Below are 18,248 nucleotides of genomic sequence, written 5' to 3'. Positions count from 1 at the left end.
CAAAACTCGAACCATGTCCCGACCCGAGAAAACCGGGTACCCGCATTTCGGGTACCCGATTTTCTCAGGTCGGGTCACCCGAGTTTATTCCCTTAACATTTTTGTCAAAAAAAAAAAAAAATTTAATCAATCAAAACAAAATAATTTACAACAGAATAACAAGATTAATTAACAATTTACATTCTTCTACTTTAAAATCCAAAATTTACAATCAAGTACTATACCACCAATTATCACGAAATAGATCTATGAGCAAATCTCTTTTTGATTGCTTAACCATCTATCATATCCTCACATACAATTGCATAAATTTCCATATCCTAATTCTACAGTTGTCTATTCAAGTTCTAAACTTTTATGGCCAAAATCAAGAATTATAATTCCAGATTATGGGTAAATTATATGAAAGCTCTCGGACCCATCTTCAAGAACCTGAATTGTCGGCCACCCTCAAGCTTTTTTCTCCACCGTAGCACCACAATCGCCGGCCACCATCTTCTTCATCGTGCGGTCTCCCACTCGGCCGTAGGGTATATAATTTTGATTTGATTTTGTTGTTGATTTAGGATTTTTTTTTTGATAGATTATGAGAGGAAAAGATGTTTGCTCATATGGAGATTAGAAATTAGATATTAAGAGGAAGGAGGAAGTCAGATCCGTGAACTCTTGAATGAAGAACAAGGCAGGAAGAGAGAGAGGAGAGAGGAAGAGCGAATTTTTTTTTAACCCTAATCTCCAAACTGGTATAAGGGTATGGGCTGGGCCTTTGAGGAGTTTGAGGGTTTTTTTTTTTAAAATATTAATTTTTTTTGGGAAACGGGTACCCGGGTATTAAAATATGCGACCCACGTCCCAACCCGGATAACATGCAATTTTCCTGGGTCGGGTACCCGTCCCGAAAAAACAGCTTTTTTCTCCAAATTTCCCATCGGGTATTTGCCGGGTCATCGGGAAATCGGGTCGGGTTTTTTTGAACACCCCTATTTTATATCTAGACAGTTTTTAGCTTGAATTTATAGAATTTGGTTCCTTTATCTGTGGTCCCAAGACGACTTCCTTGGTTGCCTTAGCCCAAATACAAATATTTATCTTACCACCTAATTGTGCAAATTGTAAGGTGCACCTGTCACCTACTACCTCCGTTTCTTTTTAGTTGACACGTTTTGAATTTAACACTATTTACATATCTTCCTTTGATCATTGCTTGACACGTGGCAGGCTCCTATTGGCCCATGTGACGGACATATGGCGGAACCTGATTGGTCCACTTGTCAGATGGTGATTGGTGGGGAAAAATCCCCTAATCATTTGCCCCTCACAGGTGGCACGTGACTGGTCACGTGTTACCTGTGACAGGTATCGCCCTGTAACAGGCGACGGCCTGCTACAGGTGTCACTCGGCGAGAGGCCGAGAGATTCTCCCGCCAAAATTTTGAATTCTGGAAGTGACCCTTCACCTTCTCACTTCGCCTATATAAAGGAGTGTTGACTTCGGTCATTTTCACACTTGAAAACTTTGTGAGAACATTCGGACCCCTGAACTTGCTCTGACATTTTGGACTCTTTCTGCCTACCGCCTGCTCTGACAAGCCGACTGCAAAGGATTTTCAGAACTTCATCAATCGTCACTCGTTCAGGTAACCGTCGGTTCTCTTACTCTTAATTTTCTCTTTATTCTTTTTTGAAATGGCATCACGGAAGCACACGACACGACCTAGGTTAGTGATCAGCCGGTCACCGGGGACGGCTGAATCTAGGACTAGGAGTGCCGCCTGCCCTTTTCTGGACCCATCTTTGCCCTTTATACAAAGTCCGACTGTATCCGTGTCTATGCAGAGCATGATGGCCAGAACAAAAAAGACTGCCAGGATCTCAAACTCAGACGGCTCCTCCCACAGGGTGCCGATTAGTGAAACATCTGACCAGGCGCCAGATGTGGAAGTGAAACAAAGCGGCTTGAAAGCCGGCAGTTCTGAGGGAGGAGTCAAAGTGACCCCTTCCCATTTTACAGCTGACAATTCTTCATTCTCTCCTGCTCCTTTTAAAGGAGAGGAGGCGGGCCCCTCCGGGAGAGGGGAGGAGTCGTCCTCTTCGGACTCGTCAGAGGACGATTCCGAGTCTAGCTCTTCTGGCCATGCTTTTCTGGACACAGAAGAGAAAAACAGTCGCCTACAAGAGGTGAGGCTTTCTCACGCAGTTGAGAAGGGGGACGATTGGGCGGAGCCATCTGCCTCTCACCGAGAGCAAAATACCCCCTACTACTGCACGGTACCTCGGGGCCGGATCACAGCCATGCAAGAGAAAGTGGAGAGCTTTATTGCAAACCACACAATGGGCCCCGACTTTTTAGTGTTCGTGCCGGATCCAGAAGACACAGTCGTCTGGCCGGCTGGTACCAGTTATGATGGCGCCTGCTTTGGCTGCTACGAGGCGGCCATCAAGGCTGGGCTGCGCTTCCCACTACATCCGGCTGTTCAGCGGATCTTGGATGGGTATGAGTTGGGGTTATGGCAGTTAGCCCCGAACTCCTGGGTCAACGTAATCGGCTATGTGGCCGGGTGCGAATTGCACGGGGTGGAGCCGAGCTTCGAGGCTTTCGCCCACATGAACTACCTCAGCCGGACCCCTGAGGCAGGCGGTACCAGCTGGTATCAATTGACGAGCCACAGGGGCTACCTCATGACGAGAGGTAAAGCAAACAAATGGAAGGACTGGCGGAGCACCTTCCTCATCATTGAGAGTTGAGGCACAGAGCTGAACAAGCGCTTCAACAGGTGGAACAGGAATCCGCCCCTTCTTGCAGGCGGCCGCAGCATGCCGCCTGTTCCCCCCAAGGCTAAGAAAGAGATCCTAGATAAAGGACTCTTCAAAGTAGAGTCGAAGGTGAACTCTACTTCAGGGGTACGAGAGCAAGTACCCCTGCACTGCGTCCCGAGCTTCAAATGGCTCTACGACGAGTACTTTTTGGCCGCCTGTGGCCTCAGCAGTCGGTGCTCAAGAGGTAGTCGGCCTGTCGAATACTCTGCTGTTCCGTGCATTTCTTGTGATGACTTTTATTAACTTTGCTATTTGTTTTTGCAGCGGACGCCATGAGCAAAATTACCGCCTCCAAGACTGCGGCGGCCATGTTGCGGGCCTCCATCATGCAACAGTCTTCAACCGACTCCCCCAACAAGGGGGCACCCTTGGTGGGCTTCGAACCTTTCACCCTCTTTTTGGAGTTGTGTTTATGTATATACTGACTCTTTTCTTCTTTTTTAGACGGGCACTCCAAGAGCTTCTTCTTCCCAACAGCCGGACCCCAAGGCCCGGAGGACGACTGTTGCGAGCTCTCCTGGTTCTGCCAGGAAACATGCGGCGGCTGAGAAACAGCCGGCTACTTCTTCTAAAACTCCAGCTGGGCCACCTAGAAGTATGAAATTGTCCTTGTAAATTTTAGACTTGCTCCCTTCTTTACTAGGTCTAATCCGTTTGTTTATGCTTGATGCAGCCGGCCCTCAGGGGCCTGACTTGGTCGAGGTGGACAAGTCTATGATCAAGGTCGTTCCTCTCGCTGAAAGGAAGGCGGTCAGGGGTGTCGGCACCCTTGACCTAGACGGGATTGCAGGGGTCCTTGCTGAGGTATACTTAGCATATTTTTGAGTATTTGAATTCCAGGACGCCTGTTTTCTTTTTTGTTTGGAAACTGACGCCTGTTCTCCTTTTTACTTAGGCCCTGCTCCGAGTGAACGGCCTTCGCAAGCCGCTTGACCGGAAGAACAAAGAGGTAAAGGCTGCAAAAGCTATGGCCGCCTTTGACTGTGATAAGGCAATGTTTCAAATTGCCCAAAATGAAGTTCTGACCATTGATATTCTTTATTATCAGGCGCAGGCTACCGCCGCTATCCGGGCTCAGTTAGAGGCGGCCCAGAAGAGGAATAGCGAGCTGGAGGCGACCATCAACAATCTCAAGGCCGAGCTGAGACCTCTTCGCCAAAAGATGTCCTCATACGAAACCTTGGAGAAATCCTTGGCGAGCGTAAAGGTACGCCTGGTGACCCAGGAGAAGAGTCTTACTCAGGAGCTCTCGGAAAAGGCCGAGCAAGAAAAGAAAGAGCTGGTCCGGGAGATGATGGAAGACTCTGCTCAAATCCAGCGCATGACTTGGGGCCGCCTCTTCCCCAATGCCGACTTTGCCTCATGGGAAAAAACGTACCGCCAGTGTTCTGATAGATATAATCAAGAGATCCTGGCGGCTGCTGAGGAAGAGGCGTTGGAGGAGGAGGAGCAGCCGGTAGTGGCGCTTGTGCCGCTTGGGGGTAATGCATCAAAAAAGGATGCAGCTGAAGCCGAGTCCAGCAAGAAGAGTGCTGACCAGGCGGCAGCTTCTAATATTGAAGATCTGCCCCCTTCTTAAGCTTTATTTCTTTCCACGGCCTGCGTGCCGTTTGTTTGTATTTACCCGGCCAGGGGGCCGGGGCTCTGAATATTTTGCCGGTCTTTGATGACCGGCTTCTTTTTAATGAATTTTTTTTTTTGTTTTGCTTCAAATTTGTTTAAGTATTGAATATTCTGATATCCAATTGTACACTATACCGACTGTTTTACATGGCCGATAGTTGCAGACAGGTACGGATAGTTAGTCACGCCGCCTATGCCCCTGGACGACTGGTTGTCTGTTTCCAGGCTAGACGATCAGTCGGCCATTTATCCAATCGGTATTCGAACCATTTTAAAGACTGGATCCCCTTTAGGCAGGCGGTTCTGTCATATAAAATTAACCAAGTAGGAAAGTGGTTTCCTACTTGTCATGTTTTTAGGCTAGAGACTTTAGGCCGTCTAGGCCGACTGTATGAACACCTTTTTAGTTTCAAACTAAAATTTTTAGGGATTGACCAAGTAAACATGATTGTTACCTAGTCGCCAAGTAACTGAGTAATAGAGGTATCAAGCGGTGGATACCGGTTGCTCCCTTTTATTCGCCAATGTTTGTTGGCTTTTAACTCATAAGTTGTTAACCTAGCAGAAGTAGTGGTTGAGAGCCCCTGTTTGCTAAAAACAGGCGGACGACTCATACCTTTTAGGCTCCATACTAAGTTTGAGAGAGTGACTATGAGTTAACTTTGGAGTTACTCAGTCGTCGTCACTCCTGCTTGAGTAGTAAAGGTACCAGGCGGCGGAGGCCGGCTGATACTTTTGATTCCCCAATGTTTGTTGGCTATTAACTCAAGAGGTACCCCCTGCATTTATCCCAAGTAATACAGGCGGTCATCTGACTCAGATGTCAACTGCTACCACTGGTTTGGTTAGTGATAGAGTTATCCTTGTCTCAAAAACGGCTACGTGGTTGCCCTTGGGGACAGTCGTATAGGTGCCGTGTAATTAGTTTATAGAGCAATGTTCCACCCAAAAGGGAGCTTCTCTCTGCGACGAATTTCATCCGGAGGGATGCCGCCGGACGCCTGCTATGATGTTGGGACAGGTCGTATTAGGTTTGAAGATTGGATCAGTTGGCTTGGCGCCTGGTCTGATCATTCGGCCTGTGGCCTTGGTTAGTTCTTGCTGAACGTAGGTGCTAAGTAAAAGGAGGGTAGCCGCCTGTTTAGGCACAGGGTCGGCCAGGCCCTAATCTTTTTTAGCTAAGTATAAGGGGGGTGGTTGTGTGCTTTGGAACCAGTCGGCCCTCTTCTATGGAGAGTAGCCGACTATATGTCCAGACGACATGCCCCTATGGTGATAGAGTAAAATACTCAATGGAGAGTAGCCGACTGTAAAGGTACAGGCGGCATGCCCCTCTGAAGATAGAGTAAAATATTCAATGGAGAGTAGCCGACTGTAAAGGTACAGGCGGCATGCCCCTCTGAGAGTAAAATACTCAATGGAGAGTAGCCGACTGTAAAGGTACAGACGGCATGCCCCTCTGAAGATAGAGTAAAATACTCAATGGAGAGTAGCCGACTGTAAAGGTACAGACGACATGCCCCTCTGAAGATAAAGTAAAATACTCAATGGAGAGTAGCCGACTGTAAAGGTACAGACGGCATGCCCCTCTGAAGATAGAGTAAAATACTCAATGGAGAGTAGCCGACTGTAAATGTATAGGCGGCCTGCCCCTCTTAAGTAAGAATAAAAATTAAACATGGAGAGTAGCCGACTGTTTGTCAGCAGGCATGCCCCTCTTAGTACAAAATTGAATATTAAGTATGCAAAATTTTATTAAGTAGCCCTTGACTATTTACATCATTCAAAAGAAATATTTCTTAAGATTATCTACATTCCAAGTTCGAGGCAACGGTTGTTCGTCTGGTGTTCCCAGACGGTAGGTACCGTCCCTGACCTCTTCACAGATTCGGTAGGGTCCTTCCCAGTTGGGAGTTAGTTTGCCAGACTCATTAGCCCTACCAACTTCTTCCATTTTTCTAAGTACAAAGTCCCCCACTTTGAGTGGACGCCTGTGTACTTTTTTGTTGTATGATCTAGTCATTCTCAGGCGGTAAATTTCATGGCGCAAGACAGCATTGCCCCTCCTTTCAGGAAGTGAGTCTAATGCCAGGCGCATGGCTTCCCAGTTTGCCTCTTCGTCATATAGCATTACTCGAAGAGTCGGCTCGTAGTGTTCTATTGGAAGAACAGCTTCCGCACCATAAGTTAGGAGGAATGGAGTTTCTCCAGTCGCCCCTTTTTCAGTCGTCCTAATGGCCCAGAGAACATGTGGTAATTCATCCGCCCATAGGCCGCCTGCTCGTTCAATCTTTTTCTTGAGACCGTCTGAGATGATTTTATTAAAGGCTTCTACCTGGCCGTTTGCTTGTGGACGGCCGACAGATGCAAAGTAGTGTGCAATTCCTTGGTCACCCAACCAGCTTTTGAGAACAGGCGTCTCAAATTGGGGACCATTATCAAAAACTATAGACACGGGAACCCCGAACCGAGTGATGACATTTTTCGAAATGAATGAAATTACATCCTTCGCCTTGATTCCCTTTACAGCCTCCGCCTCTACCCATTTAGTGAAGTAGTCGACGGCAACAAGTATGTACCTTCTTCCGCCTGTAGCAGGCGTATATGGACCCAGAATATCCATGCCCCACTTAGCAAACGGTAGTGGGCTATGGATGGTAGTGAGGTCAGTAGCCGGACGGTGAATTAGTTTGCCAAACCTTTGACACTTGTCACATTTTTTCACCATCACCATCGCATCTGCTTCTAAAGTAAGCCAAAAGTAGCCCTGCCGCCTTGCCCGTTGAGCAAGCGTCCTACCGTCCTCGATGCTTCTCTTCTCCATTACTTCCCAAAAAACAGTTCGAGGAGTATCACAGGAGGCGGATGATGCTAATTTTGACAGTGCATCCGCCTGGTTGTTTTCTGATCTCGGCACTTGGGTCAGATGGAAATCCTCAAGGGAGCCGACTGCTTGTCGGACCGCCTGTAAATACTTGATCATGGCCGGATGGGTTGCTTCGTATTCGCCATTTTACTGACTCACTATCAATTGTGAATCGGAACAGGCGTCTATTTTTCTTGCCCCTGCCGCCTTGCACATGCGGATTCCGGCTAGTAAAGCTTCATATTCTGCCTCATTGTTTGAGGCCTGAAAACTGAAGCGTAGAGCATACTCGTACCTGTCGCCCTCTGGCGACTGACATATGACGCCTGCTCCACAACCATTTAAAGTAGAGCTTCCGTCCACATAAACCTTCCAGACTTGGTCTGTAATTTGAGAGTCCGGAGGAAGAGTCATCTCAACAATAAAGTCAGCAAAGGCTTGCCCCTTCAATGCTTTTCTAGGCTCGAAAGTAACTTCGAGGCTCTGAATTTCTATGGCCCATTTGATCATTCGGCCTGACGACTCCATGATGGTCAGTGGCCGCTTGATAGGTTGGTCTGTATACACGACGACTGCATGTGCCAAAAAGTAGGGCTTCAATTTTTTAACAGCCATGAAGAGTGCAAGACCAAATTTCTCCACTAAGGGATACCTCAACTCGGCATTTTTCAGTACGTGACTGACAAAGTAGACCGGGAGCTGACAGCCGTCTCTTTCAGCAAGGAGAACAGCGCTTAACGCATGATCAGAGACGACCAGGTACATGTAGAGTACTTCTTTGGGCAAAGGGCTGACCAGCCTCGGCAAGGAATGCAAGTGAACTTTCAATTTCTGGAAGGCCGTCTCAGCATCCGGCCCCCATTCAAACCTTGCCTTTTTCTTAATTGCCTGGAAAAAGTATAGGCATTTGTCGCCTGATCGGCTTAGAAATCTTCCCAAGGCCGCCAGACAACCTGTTAACTTCTGAACCTCTCGGATGGTACGAGGCGACTGCATGTCAATGACCGCCTGCACCTTCTCAGGGTTCGCCTCTATTCCTCTCTGATTGATAAGGAATCCGAGAAATTTCCCAGACTCAACTCCAAAGACACATTTCTTGGGATTGAGCATGACATGGTGCCGCCTGAGTGTGGAGAAAGTTTCTCGGAGGTCCGACAGATGATCTTTCTGAAGTTTAGACTTGACAATCATATCATCAATATATGCCTCGACATTTCTCCTAATTTGATCAAAGAACACAGTGTTTATCATCCGCTGGAAAGTGGCCGGGGCATTCTTAAGACCAAACGGCATGACCGTGTAACAGTATAACCCCTGATCAGTGACGAAGGCCGTCTTCTCCTGATCTTTCTTCCATAAAGGAATTTGATGGAAACCAGAGTAGGCGTCCATAAAGCTCATCAAAGCATAGCCGGCTGTTGAGTCGACCAGGTTATCAATTTTAGGCAGAGGGTAACTGTCTTTGGGACACGCCTTGTTTAAGTCTGTGTAGTCTACACACATTCGCCAGGTGCCATTCGGCTTTTTAACAAGCACCACATTTGCAACCCAGTCTGGGAAGTAACATTGCCGAATGAACCCTGCATCAAGTAATTTTTTAACTTCGGCGGCTGCCGCCTGACTTCTTTCTTCACCATGGTTCCGCTTCTTCTGCCGTACCGGCTTCTTTTTCGGATCCAAGGCCAGTTTATGTACCGCCAGATCAGGACTAATGCCTGGCATTTCATGGACTTCAAATGCAAAGATGTCCTTGTATTCTTTCAATAGTTTGTGAAAGTCGTCACCCAGGACTCTCGGAGCAGTCGTCCCAACTTTGACTGTTCGGTCAGGACGCGAGTCGTCTAAGATCAGGTCCGTATGCTCACCAGCCGGCTGAGGGCGGAATTCATCCGACCGCTCCTCTGCCAATGATTGCTATTTTCTGTCTTTTCTTGCGGCCCCTGTCTGGGATGCCTTTCTCTTCTTGCCGCCTGCTTCTTGAACAGGCGCACTCTCCTTGACATTGTCAAGGTCTATTTTTCCACCAGTCGACCCAGTGGCCATAACAGTGGGCTTGACATCCGAGAGATAGCACTCTCGGGCCATCCTCTGATCTCCCCTTAGGGACCCGACTGTTCCATTATCCCTCTCAAACTTGAGCAACATAAGAGATGGGATTATAACAGCCTTGGAATTATTCAGGGTTGGTCGACCCAGAATCATGTTGTAGGCCGAGAGTTCTTCTACTACCAAGAACCGGACTACCATGTGTCGTCCTTCCTCTTTTTCGCCCAGGCGGATGGGTAAATCCACTCGTCCCAGTGGGTGGACGACTCCTCCTCCAAACCCTACTAAAGGGTGGGAGGCCGGATGTATGCAATCAGTCTGATATTTTAGTTTCGACAGACATTTGCTACTGATGAGATCTGAGGAGCTTCCGGTATCTATGAGGATTCGGCCAACTCTCTGGTTGGCCACTTTACATTCAATAACGATAGGGTCGTCATGCGGCCCTCTTACCCCTCCTAGATCTTCTTCAGTGATGACAATCTCAGGAAATGAATATTTGGAGGGCCGTTCTTGGTGAACGGAATTTACATCTAACCGTCTGATATTGTCTTTGTTGCCCCTAATAGTGGGGCCGCCTCCTGAGAAGCCGCCTGCAATGGTGTAGACGACTGCATCATCTGTATCGGAGCTGTCGGCCTGTTGATTCTTTTTGGTCGACTGCTTTTTTGAGGAAGTGTTCCCCGTAGATTTCTTGACATAAGTGTCAAGATCACCTTGCTCAACCAGGCGGTCCAGATACCGCATGAGACTGATGCATTCATTGGTGTGATGACCAACATCTTCATGATAAGCACAGAATTTTTCTTGGTTCCGGTTGTTTGCAGAACCCTTCATGGGGACCGGCTTCTCAATTGAGATCCGTCCCTTGATTTCCTTTAGGATAAACTGGTTATCCTTGTTAAACGCATACTTTGGGGAGTATGGTTTGAATTCTTTTTTCTTTTTCTGGGCCGGCTGTTTAGAGGAATCAGCCGCCCAGACCTCTTTTCTCTTCTCGTCTTTGTTTGACGACTGTTTCTGTCGTCCTTCTCTTTTGTCGGACCTTCTCCCGTCTGACTGTTTTACCGTACTACAAAAATCAGTCGCCTGTATATAGGCTTCCGCTTCAATCAAGGCCTCTTGAAGAGTTGCCACCCTCTTTCGGACCAAATCAAATTTGAAGGTCGACCCGTCTTTGAGACCTCTGAAAAAGTCAGTATAGGCTACTTCATCCGGTAACCCTTGAATCTGTATTCTCATCAGGTTAAACCGCCTGATGTAAGAACGAAGCCCCTCCTTCTCGCCCTGCTGAATTGTTCCCAAATCAAGGGTCGTCTTCTTCGCAGGGATGTTCATGGCGAAGTTAGAGGTGAATAAGTAAGCAAGCGTCCTGAAGTTATTTACACAACCAGTCGGCAGGTTGCCGAACCATTGTTGTGCGATTCTTTTGAGAGTCGCTGGGAAACACTTGCACCAAGTGGGATCATCCAACCCTTGAAGGTACATCAGGTTGGTGAATGCCATCAGATGGTCTTCTGGGTTAGTAGTGTCGTCATAGGCGCCTACTAATACATTTTTCACTTTGGCCGGCTGAGCGGCTTCAGTAATTTCCTTGGAGAAGGCCGACGGCTTTTCACCAAGTCTAAGCAACCGTATCTGCCAGTCCATAGGTTGGACATTTTTTGCTGCATGTCCACCAAACGGAGGTGGCTGTAAAAAATACTGTTGTTGCGGTACAAACGGTAAGTTTGGTACCGCCTGGTCGCTATGAAAGCCGGACTGACGGGAGATGCCGCCTGATTGACTCTCATGATACGACTGAGTATGCCTCATCGAGGTATTTCGCAGACTGTCTTGGAAGTTTGAAGTAGAGGCCGACTTTGACAATCAGCTACTCTTCTTCTGCTCTAGCAGTAGCCGAGCGTCTGTGTATGTTTTCCTCGACCCGTCCGCCTGAATATGACGAACAGGTTTCCTATTTCCTGGAGTAGGAAAACGGTATTTTGTGAAATCAAGGGCAGGTGGCTCCCACTTCCTAGATTTAGGATGAGGGGTCGCCTCTCGCCCTTGAACTGGTTTCCTCTTCAGTGAAGTGGAAGGTTTCTTAGCCGACTGCTCCTTGTCCAGAGCAGGCGGCTTCTTGTTGATCAACTCTTGAATTTCTCCCTTGAAGTCCCTCATGAAGGTCATGAGTTCGTTCCTTGTGATGGGAGCAGACCCATCAGTCGGCTGCTGCCGAACAGGCGGTGCGCCTGCTGGCTCACTTCCAGTTTGAAGATGTTCCCGTTCCCTCCTTTCGGTATGACGGGTACGTCGGGCCCTTAGGGTCCCGTCTGAAGCTGTGTGAGCTTCAACTTCAAATTCATTCTCAGTATCGTGGTCCGACTGAACTTGAGGGTCGTCTAGGGGACGCCTCTCTTCAGGAGTCGGTACAAACGTGGATGCCATCTCAGAAGTACTCTCCCCACAGACGGCGCCAAATGTTTCGGGGTTTTCTGATGTCCTGCGGGAGAGTTACAATTCCGAGACTGGAACCGGACGCCTGTACCTGCAAAACAAACGGATGCTCCGGATGATTGGAGATCCGCCTCCGACGGTCAAGTTAGTACTTGATTAAGGAGTAATTAATGCGGAAATTAAAGTGATTGGGTCTCTCTAGGTGAGAGTGTTTAATGTGTGTAATCTTCTTTTTTAGCGAGTTCAGCATGTAATCTCCCTTAATGAGGATTAAGGGAGGTATTTATAACCTCGGGAAACGTGTCAATCTAGGTTTAGGTTAACCTTGGGCTGATTGGGCTTCCCTCGGAAGTTGGGCCTAGGTGACCGGTTATCCCAGGTGTCATGGGAAGGACACGCGTCGTGTCGTAATTGGTCCATGGTGGACGGATCATTGCTTGACACGTGGCAGACTCCTATTGGCCCATGTGACGGACACATGGCGGAACCTGATTGGTCCACTTGTCAGATGGTGATTGGTGGGGAAAAATCCCCTAATCAATAGTCACGTGGGATCTTGTTAGATTCGTCACGTTATATACTTTCAAAATATCAACTTTTTATAATTTTTTCTTATCGATAATTAAATATATTAATAATTGAATAAGTGCATTGGCAAACGTGACTAAAGAAACGTGTCAACTAAAAAGAAACGGAGGAAGTATACTTTTCAACATTTATTAAAAAAATTTGAATAATTGCAAATTTTGAACATTTAGTAAAAACAATCTAAACATCACGAATTTTCCTCAAAAAAAAATCTAAACATCACGAATTTTGAACATTTAGTAAAAAAAAAATCCAAACAATGGCAAATTTGAACATTTAGTAATAAATTCTGAATATCGCAAATTTTAGACATTTAGTATTAATTTATGAACGATCACAATGCACGACGTCGATACTTTTGAACATTTAGTTAAAAAAATCTGAATAATTGCAAAGTTTTAACATTTTGTAAAAAATATGAATAATCGCAATTTTTGAACATGTAGTATATTAAATCAACACTATATAATAAACAATAATATTTTGAAAGAAGTTTGTCTGATTCGTTGTAATTCAATAATTCTGTAATATAAACTGAACATTTACTCCATATAAAATGAACTTTTCTTTATAAAATATGAACATATAAAATTGCATGTTTATGTTCAATTTTTGTGACATGTTCGTATTTTTTTACTAAATGTTCATTTTTTTGTAAAGTGTTCAATTTTTTTTACTAAATGTTCAAAAGTATAAACGTGGTGCACATAATAACAATTGACCTAATTGAATACACATTAATATTCCATAGTGTTATATATTTATATGCTTCCTCCGTCCCATTTTGATAGTCACTTTTGGTAGAAAATCACGGGTAAACATAAATAAGAAGTACAAAAGTATATTGAAAAAGTAAATTTATATTGGGTATGCAAAAAAAGTAGAGACTAGAAAGAGAAAGTAATTAAAATATATGGGAAAGTAAAATTTTACATGGAAAGCTAAATTTCTACAAATATTTTTGCAAATAGGAGAAAATTTTGGTAAAAAAAAATAATATTATGGTACTTGAAAAAAGCAAATGTAACTAACAAAAGGTGAATTGGATGGAACACCAGTGTTTATATATATATATATATATATATATATATATATATATATATATATATATATATATATATATATATATATATATATATACGGGGAGGTTCCGCTAAAAACAGAGCTTATGGTGAAAACTAAAAACAAGCAATCTTAGCCATTCATTACTAGCACAAAAGATCAGACGGTTCTAAAGCCCTAAGATCATTCCAACCTTACATATAATCAATTCAACTGTTTTAAAGGTTTTTTTTTTTTTTTTTTTTTTTTTTTTTTGACAAACGCAACGTTTTAAAGGTCACTACATGCTAAAATAAGGTAACTTTATCTAAATTGACGATATTTACATAAAGTCACTATATATAAAAATAACGTAACTATATACAAAAATAGGATAGCTATATAAATTTTGATCATATTTACATAAAGGTCACTATATACAAAAATAAGATAACTATATCAATTTTTAGAATATTTACTTAGAGGTCACTATATACAAAAATAGGGTAACTATATCAATTTTGAGCATATTTACATAAAGGTCACTATATACAAAAATAAGGTAATATCAATTTTGACCACATTTATACAGAGGCCACTATATATAAAAATAACGAAGGTCACTATATATAAAAATAAGGTAATTATATAAATTTTGACAACATTGACCATATTTATATAGATGTCACTATTTACAAAAGTAAGGTAACTATCATCAGATAACTTCTCCTTCTCCGGCCTCCTTGTCATCAGATAACTTCTCCTGCTGCTCCTTATCATAAGATAATTTCTGCTGCTCCTCCTTGTCACCACCAAAGGAGTAGTCCACTGGCTCCAAACCCGACAGTCAAAGCTCATCAAACGGACAAACTTTCCTGCTTCACAGTCAGTCATCACATGTTAGATAGCAGCCAGATTTTGGTAACATTGTAATAGTACCCTCCCTGCCACAGAACTTGCACTGAAATAATGAAAGGGTGATTGATTAGCAACAAGCCAAAAACACAATGTAACTATCACCATTACCAATGTAAGAAAATCCAAAATTTAGAAGGCAATAACACACAAAAAGCAACAGAATTTTAATAGCTGGAATGGAACAAAGTTAACAGCTCACAGAAAATTTATACATTGTAATATAATTCAGGCATCAAATGTCAATTAAGTGTAAACCAGAAAAATGCAGAAATGCAACACGTGATTCATACATATCAAAGCATCAAACACATTCTATAAGCTGCTGGACATTATTCAAGGCTTAGTCAATACAGATATAGCAACAACGTAAGCCATATATCACTTGAACGGGCACACTATTATTGAAAAAGATGGAATCAGTACAGCAAATGACTGAACAATAGATAAAAAAAAAAGAATTCTAAGAGCCAGAGCAGAAGTACTAGTACAACATCAATACACTATCATAAACCATTCCCCAAGTGCCAATACAAGGCCATCAATTGACATCCGGAAGAAACATATTAAACAAGTCCTAATTCCTAAGCAAATAATCCTAAGATAACAGAATTGCAGAAATTTCATACCAAACTTAAACGCTATATCATGTTGAACAGTTCAATAAATCAGACAGGTATCAAAACAACGAGGAGAAATTTCCAGTTTGCAACCCTGGTGTTCATAATCTTTAAAACATGTTCAATACTCCTGTAATGGATGAAGAAGCTTAAGGGGTATTCAACTCGCTTCTAGCAAATTGGCAAGGCTTCTAATGGAGCTTCTGCCATTAGTTCTAAACATATACTCCTATGACTAAGAAAATAAAAACATGTACTCCTATGATTTTCTAATTTACTCAAACCTAATTTACTCATTAGAAGATTAATTTTAGACCTAAGTAACACCTCAAATGTTGACAGTCAAATTACAAATTCAATAGAAATGAATAATTTAACTCTCGCAAAATTCAAGCAAACATGCTTTTCGGTCAAAATTAATCGACAAAATTAAAATATAAACAAAGACAATACAATATTCTGATGCACCAACATTTTTCATCATATGTACAATGGAAAAATTCAAATAAACATTAAAAAAATTCATCAATTATCAAAATTCAAATCGTTAAGCTAAAAAAATAATGGAAAAACACACTCACTCTTCCATAAGCGTTCTTCTCGAGGTCATTAGCAAGCAGATCAGCAATGTCTTTCCTCAAAAACTTCTCCGTCGCATTTCATTCGTCGGACAACTTTGATTCGAGTTCTCGTCTGCTTAATCAACGATTTACTGCAATTTCAATCCAAAAAAAACAAAACTCAAAATCAATGAAATGAATCAAAATCTAGCAAAAACGAGTTAAATTTGGTTGAAAAAGTGAAACAAAAATTACGAAATTAAGTACTCAAATCAAGCAAAATAACAAAATTAACACAAATAACTTACTTGATAATAGATTGTAGAGCTAAGAAATTGCTGAAAATCAAAGTAATTGAAGCTAGATTTGAATTAGTAGCATGAAATTGGTAGAAGAATTGGAAAAGTAGGAGAGAGAAAGTAGCAGAGAGAAAGAAAATAGAGGAGGAAAAAGTTACGTGCAAATGAAGGAGGAGAGAGAAATTGCTATCATTTTGCTTTAATTTGGGGGAAAAATCTGAACCGTTAGATGAGGGGTGAGTAATAGATCATAATCTACGGTAGAGATTGCATGTTTTCAGTTTTCAGTTTTAATCTTGTTTTCACGTGATCCACACTATATATATATATATATATATATATATATATATATATATATATATATATATATATATATATATATATATATATATATATATATATATATATATATATATATATATATATATATGACCAGGTTATAATGAGAACCAATCCTATAATAGGAACTAGGAACTAATTTGAACCATCAGATCTAATGCAAAAAAGGCGCGTGATTAACGGCCAGGATTAAATCAGATTTATTTCACCCAAAACACAAATCTTGAGTTTTTCTCTCCTCTTTCTTTTTGCTCGAGCATTTTCTCTCTCCTCTGTAAACACATTTTCTCTCTCCTCTGTAAACTTGAAATCTGCATTTTGAATGCAATTTTTTTGCCAATTTTCGACGCAAATTAAATTAGGTTTAACTTTTGGGAACTGGAAAAATTGATACAAATTTAAAATATGCTAGTGCGCTGCTGAAGTTTCGTCACAAGAATCTGCAACATTGATGTCTAATTCAGGTATAAATTACAATTTCTTACGTTTTTGTTAATATTTAGCGAAAATTAGATCTTAAATCAACATTTTTTACGATTATTGTTTACGATTTTGTTTTATTTCAGTATGATTCATAGTTTCATTATTTTTCACGATTTTGTTTTATTTTAATTGATTTTGGTGATTTTGATTTGATTTGTTTTATTTGTTGATTTGCTAGATTCATTAGCTACCCAATTCGTCTTTGTGGCAATACTTTTTGATTAACTTGTAGCCAACAATGGTGGATTTGCTAAAGCCTAATACTACTAGAAACTGTTGATTTCAGGACCTAATTGGAAACAAGATATTGCTGATTTTTTTTTCAGAGCATTCGCAGGTATGTTGTTAAATTAAAGGAGCATTAAGATATCATAGTGTAGTCTGGTAAACTAGTTGAGTTAAACAGTATATTGGATTCCAATGAATGATTATTATGGTTTACTTTTGATCATCTTTAATTAACTTGTGTTTTAATTTGATGTAATTATAAGCTTTCTTTTTTTTTTTTTTTTTTTTTTTTTTAATTTTTAATTTTAAGTCATGTTCATTGGCTTGCTTAACCGTGTATATGTGTACTACATATTTGCTAACTTGTCTTGCTCTCAAACTCACAATTGTATGGATAATCAACATCCTGAGTACATTGTGCCCCCTAATTTCTAGTTTGGCATGTCCAGACCCATTGCGTCCTGAGCTACTATTTGGACTAATTCCGGGTCTTGGAGGTAACCCATACTCATAAATACATTTGTTTTACAAGCTAATTGCATACTCCTGCAATTATTTTATAAATACATTTTCAACATCTATATATATAGGGACACGTCTTCCCAGGCTTATTGGTCTAATAAAGGCAATTGAATTGATATTAGTAAGTCTTTTTTACTCTAAAAACATATAAAATGTCATGCGTGCAAATTAACATATTTGTATACCTTTATCAACTCTTTTAAGTTATCAAAACCAATAGCATCTGAGGAAGGAGTGGAGCTTGGCCTTGTTGATGCTGTTGTGCCTCCTCAAGATTTGTTAAAGGTATCGCAAATGTGGGCTTTGAACATTGCAGAGGGCTGCAAACCTTTGGTACGCTGCCTCCACATGACTAACAAGCTTGGTTCCCTCTCTGAAGTTCACGAAATATTGATGGATGCCAAACAAAAGGCCACACAACATACTGCTAGGAATATGCCTCAGTACCAAGCCTTCCTAGATGTTATTGAGGAGGGTATTATACATGGAGGTTACACTGGGATCTTAAAGGTATTTGGACTTGATTATTTCTATGATTTCAATTGATTTTACAATAAAAAAACATGACTTGAAATCGTTTTTCTATTGCAGGAAGAAAAAGTTTCAAAGAACTACTTTTATCCGAAACTTCCAAAGGTTTACTTTATCAACATTGATCTCATGATGAGAAATAAATCAGCTATCTCTACAAGTTGATAAAAATGAATATAAATTTAATAAAACAAACTATAAGCTAAACCTATTAGCTCAAATGGTAGAGCACTATGCGGATGCATAGAGGTGTAGGTTCGATTCCTACATAGGTTATCTTTAAAAGTAAATATAAAATACTCTAAAGTCATTCAAAATACCTCAAAAGTAA

General features: G+C 42.0%; 1 long non-coding RNA gene across 1 annotated transcript; it reads right to left on the bottom strand.

The window, feature by feature from the left end:
- Positions 1-14,005: 14,005 nt before the first annotated feature.
- On the bottom strand, positions 14,006-15,942 carry LOC110724453. The gene is made up of 3 exons (XR_002511995.1): positions 15,824-15,942; positions 15,537-15,667; positions 14,006-14,381 (listed from the first exon to the last, which is right to left on the bottom strand). It is a non-coding gene; the product is annotated as an uncharacterized LOC110724453 (long non-coding RNA).
- Between the last annotated feature and the right edge of the window lie 2,306 nt (positions 15,943-18,248).

The sequence above is a fragment of the Chenopodium quinoa genome, unplaced genomic scaffold (assembly GCF_001683475.1).
Source record: "Chenopodium quinoa cultivar QQ74 unplaced genomic scaffold, ASM168347v1, whole genome shotgun sequence".
Taxonomy (NCBI): Eukaryota; Viridiplantae; Streptophyta; class Magnoliopsida; order Caryophyllales; family Amaranthaceae; genus Chenopodium; species Chenopodium quinoa.
The sequence above is the reverse complement of the archived record's forward strand: the minus strand, read 5'-3'. Positions and strand labels throughout refer to the sequence as shown.